Source organism: Elaeis guineensis, chromosome 7 (genome assembly GCF_000442705.2).
Source record: "Elaeis guineensis isolate ETL-2024a chromosome 7, EG11, whole genome shotgun sequence".
Taxonomy (NCBI): Eukaryota; Viridiplantae; Streptophyta; class Magnoliopsida; order Arecales; family Arecaceae; genus Elaeis; species Elaeis guineensis.
This window is the reverse complement of record NC_025999.2, coordinates 23,426,525-23,443,575: the sequence shown is the minus strand read 5'-3', so window position 1 is coordinate 23,443,575 and position 17,051 is coordinate 23,426,525. Positions and strand designations below refer to the sequence as shown.

Genomic DNA, 17,051 nt, shown 5'->3' with positions numbered 1-17,051 from the left:
ACTCTCAAGCAGCACTTTATTTTAGGATCAAGAAATACCCAAAAGATTATGTTTTGGCTTATCAAGTTTTGTATATTATCAGATATGCCTGCATATCATTATAAAATTTATTACATTGTATTTCTATTTATTTTGACATAAATTATTATGCATTTTGGGCTAATATGCTGAATTTTATTTTTCATGTCTAATCTTGAATGTAAATGCTATATAAGATTCTTGAAATATTTTTAATATTTATTTTTTTATAAAGATTGAATATAAATTATAATCCTCCATAAAAGATTGAATGTAAATACTTCTTGAATGTAAGTGCCATCTAAAAAAAAATTATTATAATTTTTTTTATATTCAGATTTATGTTCTTTTGTACTATTTGATGTATTAAACCGATGGGATTGGGTTGGACTTTTGTTTTAAATAGGTTAAATAGATTAGGTCAGATTGGATTAACAGGTTATCCATTTAATAGACAGATTGGATCAGATTAGATTAATAGATTATTTATTTAAAAAATAAATTAAATAGATTAAATCGAATTACTTATCTATTAAATATATTTGATTCAAATTATAAATTTTAATATATTTAATAAAAAGATTGAATTCAGATTTAGAATCTCCTAATTTGTTACTTGTCTAATCCGATTGATCCCATCTGACCTGAATGCCAAGTCTGGATTTCGAGTACAAGTGCACCCCAGGTGCCGCACTGGTCGTTGTGAAAGCCCCATCCACCAGCAGGTTGAGCCCGCTCACGTACCTGGCCTCATCGCTCCCCAGATACACCACTGCCTCCGCCACGTCCTCGGCCTCGAGCGTCGTCCCCGTGAGAATGGCGTTCTCATCCATGAACTCCTCCAGCTTCTCCTCATCCCTCGCAAACGCCTTGGACGCCAGCGGCCTGGCCACCACACAAGGCGACACGTAGTTCACGCGGATCCCGAACCATCCCAGATCCACCTCCTTCCCCTTAACCACGGCGTGCTTCGAGCAAGTGTATGCGTGCGGTTGCATCCCCCCTATCACCCCCGCGATGCTCGCGGTCATCACGGTGCCGCCCTGGCGTGCCGGGATCATCAACCGTGCCTCTTGCTTCGTCCCCAAGTAGCAACCCACCAAGTTGATCCCCACCACCTTCTCGAAGTTGGCCTTGTCGGACTCTAGGATCTGAATGCATGGCGAGCCGATCGATGATGCCGGCGTTTTTGAACATGATGTTGAGCTTGCCGTGGCGTGACATGGTGGAATCGACCGCATCTCGGACATGAGATTCGTTGGTGACGTCGCAGTTGACGTAGGAGGTGACGTTGGAGCTGAAGTCGTGGCAGAGCGCACGACCCTTGTAATCTTGGACGTCGGCAACCACTGCTCGGGCACCGTAGCGGGTAAAGAGTTTGGCGGTGGCTTCACCAAGGCCGATTGCGCCACCTTGCCTTCGAGCCTGCAGCATGCCATAAAGCTCTGCTTAACGATAGGTCGCTATGGTTATGATTTTAAGAACAAGCACCGGTCAAGTTGCGCGATGCCTTTACCTTGTTGCGACTGAAAAGAGCACGGAGACGCTTCCCATTGGGGGTTTCTGGACTGGAGACGAAAAAGACGAAGGCTAGAGGCTCCGTTCACGTAGGCGGCTATATGCTATTGATTTCCAGCGACGATTTGCCTGGCCGAGCTCTGGAGTAGTGGTCTCTCTGCTAGCTGTGAAAAAAACGATAGGGGGAGTTGACGGCCAGTCTATCCGTGTGCCTTAAATTTTAACTCTTTTATAATATCCGGTCCATTGGTCAACAGGCGCACGAAGATACTGACCGTGCGCCGCAGGATATTAGTGCTGGGATAAATTAATGGTACCAACCGTGGAACAAAAATCATATGGGGCGGCCACCGGAGAAAATATTATATGGGGGACTTTATAATTTATCCCATGTATTTTAATATTAATTATAATAAAAAAAATCTAAAAATCAAAGGCTCCTCTCACGGATGGTGTAGTTAATTTTATAATTAAAAATAAAAAAAATATATTATTCTCTTTTTTTTATTTCTAAATAATATAATTTTTATCGATATATTTTATATAGTCAAATGATAAATATCAAGTAAATTAATTATCAAGTAAATCAATATATATCTCCAGATAAATCAATATACAGTTTTTAAAGTATGAAATTCACCAATACAATGTGTATGGCTGGATGATATGTACTTAATAAATTAATCATCTAGTAATCCAATTTATAGCTTCAAGTAAATTGATATGCAATTTTCAGAATATTATTTTTATCGGTACACACTATATAGTATAATGATATACATTAATTATTAACTTCTTGATACATGCTGTAAGTTTCTTTGATGCATATCTAACAGTGATACAATACATACTTATAGATAAATCACTGTATAGTTTTTTAAATATGAAGTTTATCTATATATAATATATGGTTAGGTGATTTACACTTAAAAAATTAGTTATTTAGCAATACAATATATACCTCCAAGCAAATGATATATAGTTTTCAGAATATTATATTTACCAGTATATACTACATTATTAGATATATATTCTAGAAGTCAAATTGGTCGACACTTGTAAATTTTCTTAGAATATATTTTATAATGTTGACTTATAAATTATTAAAATTAGATTTATTTTTATTTATATATGTGTTTATTAAGTATCTATGAATCATCCATTGAGTTAGTGGATATAATAACACATATTCTCAAGAGCTGAGAATTTGAGACATGTGTCGTTAATAATTAATTCATAAATTGCTCTCGATTATAAGATCATCACGGAGATGGTGCTTGATCCGAAGAAATTGATGCACGATTATTTTCATAGGATAGATGGGTCTTGAATGTATGGTGTGAAGACACCAGAGTGAGAGTGCAAGTGCTTATTAAGAATAAGGATACTAAGTGTGACTAAATACGAGTAGTCACTATGATGTCTACCTTCTCATCAATGACTAACTCGATGGTGCAGTAGTATGTCTAGTTCTTAGACTAGCGGTATCTCGACTGTTCACCGTGAGGTTGCTATAATTTAACTACACCATAACTCAATCTCCTAGTTATATGGAATCTTGAAGTGTATGTTGGCTGCAGTAGGTTCATTATAGGAATAAGATGCACACTAAGATGAAATCTATCGATCTTAATAAATGAGGAGTAGTTCTATATAGATCATGACTCTGAGTCCTAAAGATCATGGTTAATGATGAAAAGATATTTTTATAAGATTTCAAAATAGATTCGAGTCGATTGAATCTAATATACGATAAAAATGAGGTTTGACGAGTTATCCTTAACCTCTGTTTTATTGGGATTCATGATAAAAGAATCGAATCACACGATAATCATACCTAGAGGTTCAACTATTTAATTCTGATGGATTGTTACTACATACTGCTAGGTGTCACTGATGGATCGTAGGATCAATTAGAATTATTTCAATGATCAATAATTCTAAATTGGCTGAATTGAAAAGAGTTCTGTTGGTACAAAAATCCGCCTGCGTCGGACAAGCTAGAGTCGAGGGAGTCGCGGTCACCGTCGGGACCTACAAAAGAAGTCTAAACCGGAGGTGGGGTTGCTCCGGCAAGACCCTCCGACGCTCAAGTCAGTTCTCTGCCTCAATAAGAATGGAGTGCTCAAACCAAAATTTTAGCAGAGTTTTGGGATAGAAAATAGAGCTTAGAGAATAACGTATCTAGGGTCTCCCTTTTATAGGCGGGGGGAGCAACAGAGACTGATAGCGATGTTTATAACCGTCTGGTAGTGGACTGTCCATGGTCAGAAAGAGTTTGTTGCGAAGAGTAGTGGAGTGGAATCGTGGCTATCACCGAGACACGTCACATGGAGTCTGTCGCGGGGAGTGGAGCGGCGTCCGTTGTCGCGACTTGCCAGAGGATGGAGGAATCGCACGGTATCTGTCGCAGGAAGTTGAGCAGGATCGTGGCCATTATTGTGGTCTGTCAGGGAGTGATAGAGCCGCGCAGAATCCGTTGCAGGAAGTGGAGCAGAGTCGTGGCCGTTACTGCGGCCCGCCAGGGAGTGATGGAGTCACACGAAATCCGTCGCAGAAAGTAGAGCAGAGTCGTGGCCGTTGCTGTGGCCTGCTAGAGGATCCAGGCCTGTCGGTCAAAGTTCGATTGGAGTACGATCTTCGTAGAAATGCTGTGGCCTACTAGAGGGTCCAAGCCTGTCAGCCGAAGTCCGGCTGGAGTGTCTGGCGGAGAGAGGTGGCTAGTTACCCATCTGAGAGGAGCTCGGAGTCTGGCTCTCGTAGGAGTCCGGACGAAGTCTTCCTTCAGTCGAAGTTAGGGACGAGGTCCGGCTCCCGTGGGAGTCCGGATGGAGTCTTTCTGCAGCCAGAGTTGGGGACGAGGTCCAGCTCCCATAGGAGTCCGGGCGGAGTCTACCTACAATTGGAGTTGGGGCGAAGTCCGGCTCCCGTAGGAGTCCGGACGAAGTCTGCCTACAGCCGAAGTTGGGGGCAAAGTCCGGCTCCCGTAGGAGTCTGGACGAAGTCTGCCTGCAGCCGAAGTTGGGGATAAAGTCTGGCTCCCGTAGGAGTCCGGGCAGAGTCTTCCAGCAACCAGAGTTGGGGACGAGGTGCGGCTCCCATAGGAGTCCGGGCGGAGTCTACATGCAATTGGAGTTGGGGCGAAGTCCGGCTCCCATAGGAGTCCGGACAAAGTCTGCCTGCAGCCGAAGTTGGGGGCGAAGTCCGGCTCCCGTAGGAGTCTGGACGAAGTCTGCCTGCAGCCGGAGTTGGCGACGAGGTCCGGCTCCCATAGGAGTCCGGGCAGAGTCTTCCAGCAACCAGAGTTGGAGACGAAGTCTGGCTCCCGTAGGAGTCCGGGCAGAGTCTACCTGCAATTGGAGTTGGGACGAAGTCCGGCTCCCGTAGGAGTCCGGACGAAGTCTGCCTATAGTCGGAGTTGGGGGCGAAGTCCGGCTCCCGTAGGAGTCCGGACGAAGTCCTTAGGAGTCCGGACGAAGTCTGCCTGCAGTCGGAGTTGGAGGCGAAGTCCGGCTCTCGTAGGAGTCCGGACGAAGTCTGCCTGCAGCCGGAGTTGGGAACAAGGTCCAGCTCCCGTAGGAGTCCGAGCGAAGTCTAGAAGATGGTCGATCATCATGAAAATTTGGGTGGAGTTCGTCCGTCATGAAGAATTCGGTCGACGCTGGTGGGGGCTTATCCGCCAGCAAAACTTGGGAGTGTTGCGGGGGCTCGGCCGCCCGGGAGGTTTGAAGAGAAGTCGTCAGAGGTCGGAAGTCGGTTGGATCCCCGGAGGGTCACTCCTATCACGAACTTCGGCTGGGGGGTATTTTATACCCAACACCAGTCCTCCTACTTTCGAGTTCGAATTTCGAATGAAGAAAGTACAGAGAAATTTTCGCAGCCGAAGTTGTCCCTTCGAATCCTGTGCACGATCGCCCCCAGATATTTTGGCATTAAATGCGCGCGTGCTGGAGTCTTTTCGAATTAGGGCGATTCGAAGGGATCTTTCGAAATTTTCGCTGGTACGTTGGACCAGGTATGGCACAGTAATGGCTCTGTCAGCTGTCAGCCACTTTTAGCCGCCTGCCGTGGTGAGTGGGACACGTGACGAGCGTGGGCCGACCTGGGGGGATTCACGATCATTATGGCGTCGGATCCCAGGGTCTATTTAAACCCGCCCTTCCGCCTTTAGGGGTCCAATTCCGCCCGAAAGTTCTATAGGTGTCCGCCTTTTCTTCGAGAGCCCTGACCCTCCTTGACGTCTACCTTGGCCCTAGGCATCCTTCGAGTCATCCCTGTCCTCGCACCTTCTGCATCCTTCGGAGCGACTTAGGTTAGTCCCGAAACTTTGCTCCCCTTCTTGCCATTCGGGTGCCCCTTTTCCTCCATCTTTCTCCTGTCGCCCTCCTTTGGTTTGGTTCTCCGCAAACCTTTCGCCTCTTGTTCTGCCTGATTTCTCTGAGATTTTTAGGGTCCTCATTTGAAATATCTTCCGGCACCTCCGCCTCTAGCGGTTCCGGGAGTTCGTCCGCCTCAGCCCCCCAAGACCCCCACACTGTAGATGAACCCACATCTGGGGCTGGGCTTCGTCCGATTTTTGCACCGGGTGCCATTCCCTGTTCTCTGACTCCGGATGAACTCCTACTGATAAGGGTTCAGTATGGAGTTCCTCTAGAGTACGATCTGGAGCTTTTCGGTCCCGCAGACCGGGCTAGCAGCCCCCCGCCTAGCCGCTTCTGCCTGTATTAGGAGGCCTTCCGTGCCGGACTCCGGCTTCCGCTTCCGCCTTTCGTTGTCGCCCTCTTCCGTTTCTTAGATATTTTTTTAGCTTCAGTGGCATCGAATTCCTTTAGGTTTTTGATAGGGTTTCTTTTCCTTTACCACGTAGTCGAAGTCCAGCCATCCCTCTCTTTGTTTAGGCATTTCTACACCTTCAAGCATCATCCCTCGACAAAGGACTGGTGGTATTTCTCTCCCCAGTTTGGCAAGAAGGGGTTGCTGAAAGGTGTTCCCTCTTCAATCCACAACTGGAAGGGAAAGTACCTCTTCATCCACTGCCCGACTTTGAGGCTGGGCTTACCCCCTTAGGGCTCTCTGAGGGACTCTGTCCGCTGGGCTCCCAGCCTGGGGGAGGATGACCTTCAAGCCACCCGGAAGCTTCTTGGCTATTCCGCTCCTTCCCTTCCCAACCTTCTGAAGGAGCAGTTTTTGTTCAACATCGGCTTGAGTCCCCAGGATCCTGCGAGTATTCCATCTTTTCTTTACTCTTCTTTTCTCCCGATGGCAGTGTCCTGCCGAAGCGCTTCCCCTGCCCCAGGGGATTCCGCTGAAGTCCACGATCCAGCACCTGAAGAAGGAAGTTCATCATTTGACGAAGAGGTCGAAGAAGATGGATGGCGAACTCTGCAGGTTGAGGGAGAGCCACTCTGAAGCCACCGCGGAGGCCACCCGCTTTCGGAATCTCCACGTGAAGGGGATCATGGAGTACAGTCGGAGGAAGGCGAACTTCAAGAAGGAGCTCGAGGAGCACAAGAAGCGCGCCAGCGATCGGTCTTGGGCTCAAGCTGCCAAGATCAGTTCTCTCAGAGTGGAGCTGTCGGCTGCACAGGAGAGGATTAGCCAGTTGGAAAGAAGTTCATCCCGGCTCTTGACTCGGGCCGACAACGATCGAGAATGGTCGAAGAAGGTCTCCGACCTCCAGCAACAGCTCCAGGATGCCGAGACGAGCTATGATGCGTACCGGGCTGGCTGGCGCAAGCAGGTGAATGAATACAAGGGGAGGCTCAGGATGGCGACCGACGAGGTCGGTCGCCTCCAGAGGTAGCTAGCTGGAGGGGCTCAGCTTGCTCCCGCCCTGGATTCCAGCGAACTCCAATCCCTGAGAAGAACCGTAGAGGAGCTATCTGTCGCCCTTGGGGAGGGGAAGGCTGAGCTACAGCAATTGAAGATCCAGCTGGTATGCGAGCAGCAGGCCGTTAATGATGCAGAGGCAGAATTCGAGGTCCTGAGAAAAAGGCGTCGAGAGACGGAGAACGAAAGCCAGCGATTTTACCGAAGATACATGGAGATATTAATGAGAGAGAGGTAATTGCAAGCAAAAGTCGAAAGTTTAAGGCGCTCCCTGATGAGGATCGAAGCCGAAAGTTCGAGGTCGGAGGAAGTCGGGCCCCCTTAGGGCTCTTTTTGTCCTTTGTTCCTCTAAGTGTCCTCTTTTGTCGCTTGTCTATTTGTCGTCGCTGTCGTTGTTGATTTTGTTGTTTTGTTTTTGTTGTTTTGCTTTTCTTCCTTTAGCCTTCTGAGCTTTATAGTGTATATTTCGTGAATGAAATGAAAAGAAGATTTTGTGTTACCTCATCCACGCATTGTATTAAATTATCTCCGCCGAACTTCTTTTGCCTTTTGACTTGTTCAACGTCGACGTAGTTTGGAGGTGCCCAGTCGTTATCGTGTTGTTTTACTTTTCTTGTCGCTTTTCCTTCTCCTTTTTTTTTTCTCTTTTTTGAGTGAGGGTCCTCCCCTTGCTTTTTGCGGGGTCGCGTAGAAGTGTGGAGGTGCCATTGAGGGGACTTTTCCCTTTATCCGATCTTGTGGGGTGATCGGGTTTTTGTCATTGTCAGGATGAGGTTCTCCTTCTGTTCTTGACGTAGTCGATCTCAGCTCAGGTTAGAATGAGGTTCTCCGCCTGTTTTCAATGGGGCTGTGGGGGCACATAAGGGCTGTTGCAAGGGCCTCTCTCCCCCATCCGATCTAAAAGAATCGGGTCTTTGACTTTGCTCATGTCAGGACGAGGTTCTTCTCCTGTTCCCAACATGGCTGTGGGGGCACATAAGGGCGTTGTAAGGCCTCTCCCCCCATCTGGTCTAAAAGAATCAGGCCTTTGCCTTTGCTCATGTCAAGACGAGGTTCTCCTCCTGTTCCCAATCATGGTTGTGGGGGCACATAAGGGTGTTGTAAGGCCTCTCTCCCCATCCGGTCTAAAAGAATCGGACCTTTGACTTTGCTCATGTCAGGATGAGGTTCTCCTCCTGTTCTCAATCATGGCTGTGGGGGCACATAAGGGCGTTGTAAGGCCTCTCCCCCCATCCGGTCTAAAAGAATCGGGCCTTCATCTTGCTCATGTGAGGACAAGGTTCTCCTCCTGTTCCTAACATGGCCATGGGGGTACCTAAGGGCCGTTTTATGGGCCTCTCCCCCAATCCAATTTTAAAATAATCGGACTTTCATTTCGCTCATGTTAGGACGAGGTTCTCCTCCTATTCCTAACATGACCATGGGGGCACCTAAGGGCCATTATATGGGCCTCTCTCCCGATCCGATCTTAAAATAATCGGACTTTCATTTTGCTCATGTTAGGATGAGGTTCTCCTTCTGTTCCTAACATGACCTTGTTTTGATTGTTTGAAGGGGTTATCCCCAATCGTAACAAGTCCATGCCAAAAGGGAAAGACATGCAAAGTCGAAAGAAATTTTGATTCAAAGCAAAGTCGTTAGTAATACATTTACAGATTTTTCAAGTTCCATGGTCGTGGAAGGTCTGCTCCTCCTTGAGGTCCTCCGACGATGGAGTTGATGGTCCCGATTGGAGGTCGATCTTTGGGCTGCTCTTCCCTCCTCGACGGTTCAGGTTGCGGTAGAGCCCTTGGTCGATCCTCTCTGCCCTCAGGTCGGCGTTGAATGAACCTGTCGAGCCGACCTCGTCTGATGAGCTCCTCGATCTCGTCCCGGAGCTGAATGTACTCCTCTATATCATGGCCATGGTCACGATGGTAGAGGCAGAACTTGTTGGGGTTGCACTTTTCGGGATGCGTGCGCATCCTCTCTGGCCTTGAGAGCTGCTCTCTGACCTCCATCAGCACCTGGGTTTTCGATGCGTTGAGGGGAGCATAGTTGCAGAACCTTCCTGGGGGAGAGCCCCGTCGAGCCCGACGATCCGGGCTTCCCTACCTGCATGCTCGAGGAGGAGTCTGGGCGTGCTTGTGCCCAGGAGGAGTTCGAGAATGCGGCCGAGCTTCTCTTGGCTCTTTTTTGACTGTGGGCTTACTCGAGTCTCCCGCCTGCCGCTCTCTCGCGGTCTCCTCATCCTTCATTTTAAAGGCTTCCTCCGCTCGGGCGTACCCTTCGGCCCGAGCCAACAGGTCAGCAAAATCTCTGGGGTACTTCTTCTCCAGGGAGAACAAAAGGTCGTTCTTCTGAAGGCCGTCCTTCAGAGCGGCCATCGCTACCGACTGGTCCAAGTTCCGGACCTCCAGCGCGGCGACATTGAAATGGTTGATGTAGGCCCGAATGAACTCCCCCTCCCTCTGCTTGATTTTTATGAGGGACTCCGAGCCCTTCTGGGAACGCCGGCTGCTGACAAAATGGGCCACAAATTGGTGGCTCATCTGATCAAAGGAGAAGATGGTACCCGGCTTCAGCATTGAGTATCAGTTTCTCGCTGCTCCCTTCAAGATGGATGGGAAGGCTCGGCATAGAATGACGTCGGGCACGCCATGAATCAGCATCATTATCCGGAAGGCCTCCAGGTGGTCAACTGGGTCCGAAGTCCCGTCGTAGCTTTCGAATTGAGGGAGCTTGAAGTTTGGCGGGATCGATTCTTGCATGATCATTTAAGAAAAGGGAGGGTCAGTACAAATGTCCTCACCATAAGCGGGGGGAGCGTGGCGAAGTTCCTCGATCCGTCGGTTCATCTCCTGAAGCCTCCGGTCCAGGAAATCCTCTCGACTATGAGTCTCGAGGGTCTTTTGGCAGGATGGAGGTAGAGATCTTCCAGGGGTGGAATCATGGTCCGATTGGGGGCTTTTCACCCTTGGATTCGTCTTTCCGGGAAAGATTGGGCGGCTGGCCCAAGTGGCCCGTCCCACCGCCAGATTTTGGAGTTCTGACGACGCTCTTTCCGATCGCACTGATGCCTGTGGCTGCTGCTGCTGTTGCATAGCCTGCACAGCTTCAGTGAGGCCTCTGACCTGCTGCACCAGTAAGTTGAATTGCTCCACGCCAACTGCCATTGCTGGCAGAGGGGGTAGAGGCTGAGAGATTGAAGGTGAGGCCAGAGCCTGAGATCTGGCCGCGGAGGCCGTGGATCGCCGTGTGGATGCTTTGCGGAGAGGCATCGGGTGAAGACCTAGTGGGGGAAGGAGGAGTGGATGTCGGGGAAGGTGACCGGAGGCGGTCCCATTGAGTGCTCCTTTAAGAATAAGGGTACTGCGAAGACACAGCCCCTTCCTCTAGCGCCAATCCTGTTGGTGCAAAAATTTGCCTGCGTCGGAGAAGCTGGAGTCGAGGGAGTCACGGTCGCCACCGGGACCTACAAAAGAAGTCTAAATCAGAGGTGGGGTTGCTCCGACAAGATCCTCCGACGCTCAAGTCAGTTCTCTGCCTCATCAAGAATGGAGTGCTCGAACTGAAATTTTAGCAGAGTTTTGGGATAGAAAATAGAGCTTAGAGAATAATATATCTGGGGTCCCATTTTTATAGGTGGGGGGAGCAACAGACTGATAGTGATGTTTGTAACCATCTGGCAGTGGACTGCCCATGGTCAGGAGGAGTTTGTTGCGAAGAGTAGTGGAGTGGAATCATGGCTATCATCGGGACACGCCACGTAAAGTCTATCACGGGGAGTGGAGCGGCGTCTGTTGTCGTGACTTGCCAGAGGATGGAGGAATCGTGTGGTATCCGTCGCAGGAAGTGGAGCAAGATCGTGGCCATTATTGTGGTCTGCCAGGGAGTGATGGAGCCGCATGGAACCATCGCAGGAAGTGGAGCGGAGTCGTGGCCGTTACTGCGGCCTGCCAGGGAGTGATGGAGCCGCACGAAATCCATCGCAGAAAGTGGAGCAGAGTCATGGCCGTTGCTGTGGCCTGCTAGAGGATCCAAGCCTATTGGCCGAAGTCCGGTTGGAGTACGATCTCCGTAGAAATACTGTGGCCTGCTAGAGGGTCCAAGCCTGTCGGTCGAAGTCCGGCTGGAGTGTCTGGCGGAGAGAGGTGGCTAGTTATCCGTCTGAGAGGAGCTCAGAGTCTGGCTCTCGTAGGAGTCCGGATGAAGTCTTCCTTCAGTCGAAGTCGGGGATGAGGTCCGGCTCCCGTGGGAGTCCAGACGGAGTCTTCCTGTAGCCAGAGTTGGGGATGAGGTCCAGCTCCCGTAGGAGTCCGGGCGGAGTCTACCTGCAATTAGAGTTGGGGCGAAGTCCGGCTCCCGTAGGAGTCCGGACGAAGTCTGCCTGCAGCCAGAGTTGGGAGCGAAGTCCGGCTCCTGTAGGAGTCTGGACGAAGTCTGCCTGCAGCCAGAGTTGGGGATGAGGTCCGGCTCCCGTAGGAGTCCGGGCAGAGTCTTCCAGCAACCAGAGTTGGGGATGAGGTTCGGCTCCCGTAGGAGTCCGGGCGGAGTCTACCTGCAATTGGAGTTGGGGCGAAGTCCGACTCCCGTAAGAGTCCGGATGAAGTCTGCCTACAGTCGGAGTTAGGGGCAAAGTCTGGCTCCCGTAGGAGTCTGGATGAAGTCTTCCTGTAGCCGGAGTTGGAAACGAGGTCCGGCTCCTGTAGGAGTCCGGGCAGAGTCTTCCAGCAACCGAAGTTGGGGACAAAGTCCGGCTCCTGTAGGAGTCCGGGTGGAGTCTACCTGCAATTAGAGTTGGGGCGAAGTTCGGCTCCCATAGGAGTCCGGACTAAGTCTGCCTGCAGTCGGAGTTGGGGGCAAAGTCCAGCTCCCGTAGGAGTCCGGACGAAGTCTGCCTGCAGCCGGAGTTGGGGGCGAAGTCTGGCTCCCGTAGGAGTCCGAACGAAGTCTGCCTGTAGCCGGAGTTGGGGACGAGGTCTGGCTCCCGTAGGAGTCCGGGCGAAGTCTAGAAGATGGTCGATCATCGTGAAAATTTGGGTGGAGTCTGTCCATCGCGAAGAATCCAATCGACGCTGGTGGGGGCTTATCCGCCAGCAAAATTTGGGAGTGTTGCGGGGGCTCGGCCGTCCGGGAGGTTTGAAGAGACGTCGTCGGAGGTCGGAAGTCGGTTGGATCCTCGGAGGGTCACTCCTGTCACGAACTTCGGCTGGGGGGTATTTTGTACCCAACAAGTTCTAATCCATCAAAAAAGATTTTGATGATATTTATGATGGAGATCACGATATATTCCACTATCAAACAGAATTAAACCTATGGAATCACATAAATAAGGATATTGATCTAGGATTGCACAATTGGGCTCAAGTAGTCTAATTGGATTAGGATTAATTAAGTTTTAATTTTGGATTTAAAAAATCATATTAGCACATGATTAAACCCATTTTCTCCTTGATTTGAATTTCCTATTGGATAGAGCTTGATCAAATCAAAACAAGCTCTTTAGCACAACAAGAGTTGGAGTCCCTGAAGCCTTCCCATGTAAGAACTAAAGGATGGGGGCGCCAACTATTGATGCCCCACATTTTTCTTCATGAAATATATGAAAGAGAAAGAGTGGGATGCCCAAATGGATAAGATCCAAGGGGCATGTGCCTTATTTGAATTTGAATGGCACACCCTACTTGTGGATGAGATAAGTGCTTGCGCCGTATTTGAATTTGAATGGCACGCCCCACCATGTTTTCTCATGGAATTTCTATGAAGAAATGGCTGAAAAGAAGAGGGAGGGGGCGCCAGATATGGGGAGTCCTTCTACTTTAAGACATTTGATGACTTAAATTCTTGGGACTCTTAGGTTTCTAAATCTATAAATAGCCCCCCAGCCAAATAGTTTTGTAATACATCTAAAATTCAAAGCTCCCCCTCTCATCTCCACACCTCGTCCCTCTCCTCTCTACTCTCTCCTCCTCTCCCATGCCCAAAGGTGTTGGGCTAGTCCATCTGGTGCACTCGAAGAGTCGGATGCTACTCGATCTGCATGAAGGAAGAAGAGGCTGTGATCAAGGGTTGATCGAGATCCTATTGGAGATTTGATCAAAGGCTGATCCAGAAGCTTGCTGATCTATCTTGGCGAAGATAGATCAAAGTCAGAAAAAATATCTTAGTCCGAGCCCAAGTAGATATCCATAGAGATCGGATATGTATGCGGCTCGATGTAGAACCTCAAATCCACGATCATTAGACAGCGGTGTATCACTGCCCATGCAAAGGTGATGATGCGATCATCATAATTTAATTTACAATAGATTTAAAATTTTCTTGATATTAGATACATGAATGATTTGGCACAGATTGAGATGCGATCTCGATCAGATCATATGCCAGATCAAATTTTTGAATTTCACTACACTTTGATTTAGTCAATTGGGCATGCAATCTTTCCTTCAGAAGCATCTTAGGATGTGCTTAAGATTCTAATGAGACTTTGGTTTTGTTGATCCTATGATTGATTTTGATGATTATCAAATTTTGAGTAATTATGATTCTAATTATGTATTTCAAGATTGAATGTAGAATTTTTTAAGTATTTAAAAAAAAGAATTTATCTTAAGGATAGATCCTCTTAAGATGCATGCTAAGACAAAACACTCAAAAGAATAAGTTCTCATAAGTTTGGATGGCTCATTATGAAGAAAATAAAATTAAAAGAAAAAAATATCATTTGGAAGCATTAAAGTCAAAAAATTCAAATTTAGGAGGCTAAAATATGAAAAAAAATAATGTTGGAAGGTTTTGAGTCAAGTCTGAGAGGTTTTGAGTCGATTCTGACATGTTAGAAGAAGACTGGCATAGGATCGAGTCGACTCAAAGTCGATCTGAGTAGACTCTCTCAGAGTAGATAGAAGACTATATTTTTAGGATCTCTGCTCGAGCTGGTTCACTTTCAATCTGAGCCGACTCACCTACAAATTAAACCGGCTCGCCTGCAAAAAGAGTTGACTCCTGTCATGGGACTGCACTAACGGCTAGTTTTTCTGTACTTTTTCAATGGCTACTTTTATTTCTAACTGCTATTTCAGCCCTTTCAATGGATATAACTCACTCTAAAGTCACTTCCAAGCTAACAAAAGGTGAGAGAATCAATTGAAAAGATAGCTAAGTAGATCAAAAAGAGGAAAACTTTCAAATGAGTGAGGTTCATTGAATACCATTGAAAAGAAGGAAAAAAAGTAGGATTAAGTGCAGAGAATTAAGAGCTTTTAAAGAGTAATCTTCTCCAATATTTTCCTCATCCTCTCAATCATTAATTATAGAAAAATCAAGGTTCAAAAGAGTAATTCATCAGCTTCTTCTCCATGCTCCAAAGAGTTTTATTTTCAATTTTTATTTTGTGCTGAAATTCTACATCTTGTATTTTTGTTTTCTTTATAAGTCTTTTTAGGAGAAAAAACCTTAGAGATTAAGCCCAACCAAGCTCAGAATTAGACTTGTTAGATTTTAGTTGGTGAGCCCATAAAACTAATTGGGTTGATTGTTAGTTTGAAAAATAATCGATGTGTAGGTTATGGTTGGTGATCTCTAAAAATCAACTAGATTTATTTATGATATTGAATAAAACAAACACGTTGTAATTATGAGAATTATAGTAAAATTTTCAAGAGATTCTTGGAGAGTGGACATAGGTGTGGGGTTGCACTGAATCACTATAAATTATTATGTCTGTATTGTACTTTTTGCTCTCCTTACTTTGTATGCCTTGTATCATTTTAATTCTTACATAGTTTTACTTATTCCACTGCTATACATTGTTTACTCTTCACAAATACTCAAATAAGTTCAATTTAAAGCACATATTTGTCTTAGATTTCATATTTAATTAAAATTTTTAAACAACCCAATTCACCCCCCCTTGGGTTACTATCTTTTTAGGCAATAATTGGTATCAGAGCAGATGCTCTCATATTTGTTGTTGATCTAGCGGTCTTGAGCGAAAAATTATGATAATCTCGATTGGTTCCTCATTTATCGAAAGTCAATCCACATCTAGACCACCATTATTCAATGGCACTAATTATACTTTTTAGAAAGCAAGAATAAAAATTTTTATATAAGTTTTAGATTATGACATGTGGAAAGTCATAACTAAAAGATCACACACATCTACTATTGAAGTAAATGATGTATCTCATCTCAAACCGAAAAAAGATTGGAATGAATATGATAAAAAGATGGCATAATTAAATGTTAAAGCTATTAATGTACTTTATTGCTCTTTGGATGTAAATGAGTTCAATAAAATATCCACTTGCACATCCGTAAAAAAAATTTAGGATAAATTAGAAATAACCCATGAAGGAACAAGCCAAGTTAAAGAATCTAAAATTAATTTTCTTATCCATAAGTATGAAATATCTAAAATAAAGCATCATGAGTCTATTTTCAATACATTCTCAAGATTTATTGATATTTTTGATGCTTTGAATGATCTTGACAAAATATATACAAATCATGAGCTTGTTTGTAAGGTTTTAGGATGTTTGCCAAAGACATAGGAAGACAAAGTGACAGCTATACAAGAAGCGAAAGATCTTAGCAAACTATCTTTGGAGAAGTTAATTGGTTCACTCATAACACATGAGTTGAACATACATTAAAAAGAGGAAGAAGAAGAGTCAAAGAAGAAGAAGATTATTGCCTCCAAGTCAATCATCAAATTTGAAGAAAGCAATGAGTCAGAGGATGAAGAAGAAGAAGAAGGTGAAGATAAAGATAAGGACTTGACATTACTTACTAGAAGATTCAAGAAGTTCCTTATGAAGAAAGGCATGAAGAAGGAAAATAATGTAGAAAAAGAAAGAAGAAAGATCATTTGTTACAAGTGCAACAAGCTGGGGCACTACAAACCAGATTGGCCCCTACTCAAAAAAAACCTCAAAAGGACTAAGACCAGAGTAATGTTGGGCATTTGAAAACATAGTGACACTTCGAACTTTGATGAAGAAGAAGAGGAAGAAGGTATCACCAATCTTTACCTCATGGCTAACGACAATGAGGTAAATCTTGAAAACTCTTTCAAATTTTCTTTTGACAAATTATATGAAGCCTTTAATAATTTTATGGATGAATATAAAAAGTTAAGGCCGAAAATTAAGAAGCTTAAAAGTTTATATATATCTTTAGCTAAAGAAAAGAATAAGATTTTGATAGAAACAGATGATCTTTTGAATGAAAAGAACTCTTTGATTGAAGAAAAAGAAAAATTATCAAAATCTAAAAAATTTCTTATGGAAGAAAATGCTAAACTAAGAAAAGAGATTGAAATATTGAAGTCTATGCTTGAACAGCTCACTATTAGCTCATAAAAGCTTCAATTAATTTTGAAAAATCAAAAAGTTATTTTGATAAAGTTGAATTGGTTTCAATCTTTCAAGAAAATCAAAATTTATTAAAAATATGTTTGGCAAAGCTGCACATAAAAATCATTCTATGGTATGTTTCAAATATAACAAAGTAGGTCATAAAATGTTTGAATGCAATATTAAAAGAAGTGGTCATACTTTGATTAAATAAATTTAAATTTCAAAAGGAACCATATGTACTAACTCCAATGGACCCAAGATGACTTTGGCACTAGAATTTAGAAAATGATTTTGTAGGTATATCTAGCAACCAAGGACATAAAAGGAGCAAATTTTTGAAAA

General features: G+C 45.3%; 1 pseudogene; it reads right to left on the bottom strand.

Annotated features, from left to right (window-relative positions):
* Positions 1 to 638: 638 nt before the first annotated feature.
* On the bottom strand, positions 639 to 1,572 carry LOC105061475 (momilactone A synthase-like; annotated as a pseudogene).
* Positions 1,573 to 17,051: the final 15,479 nt, after the last annotated feature.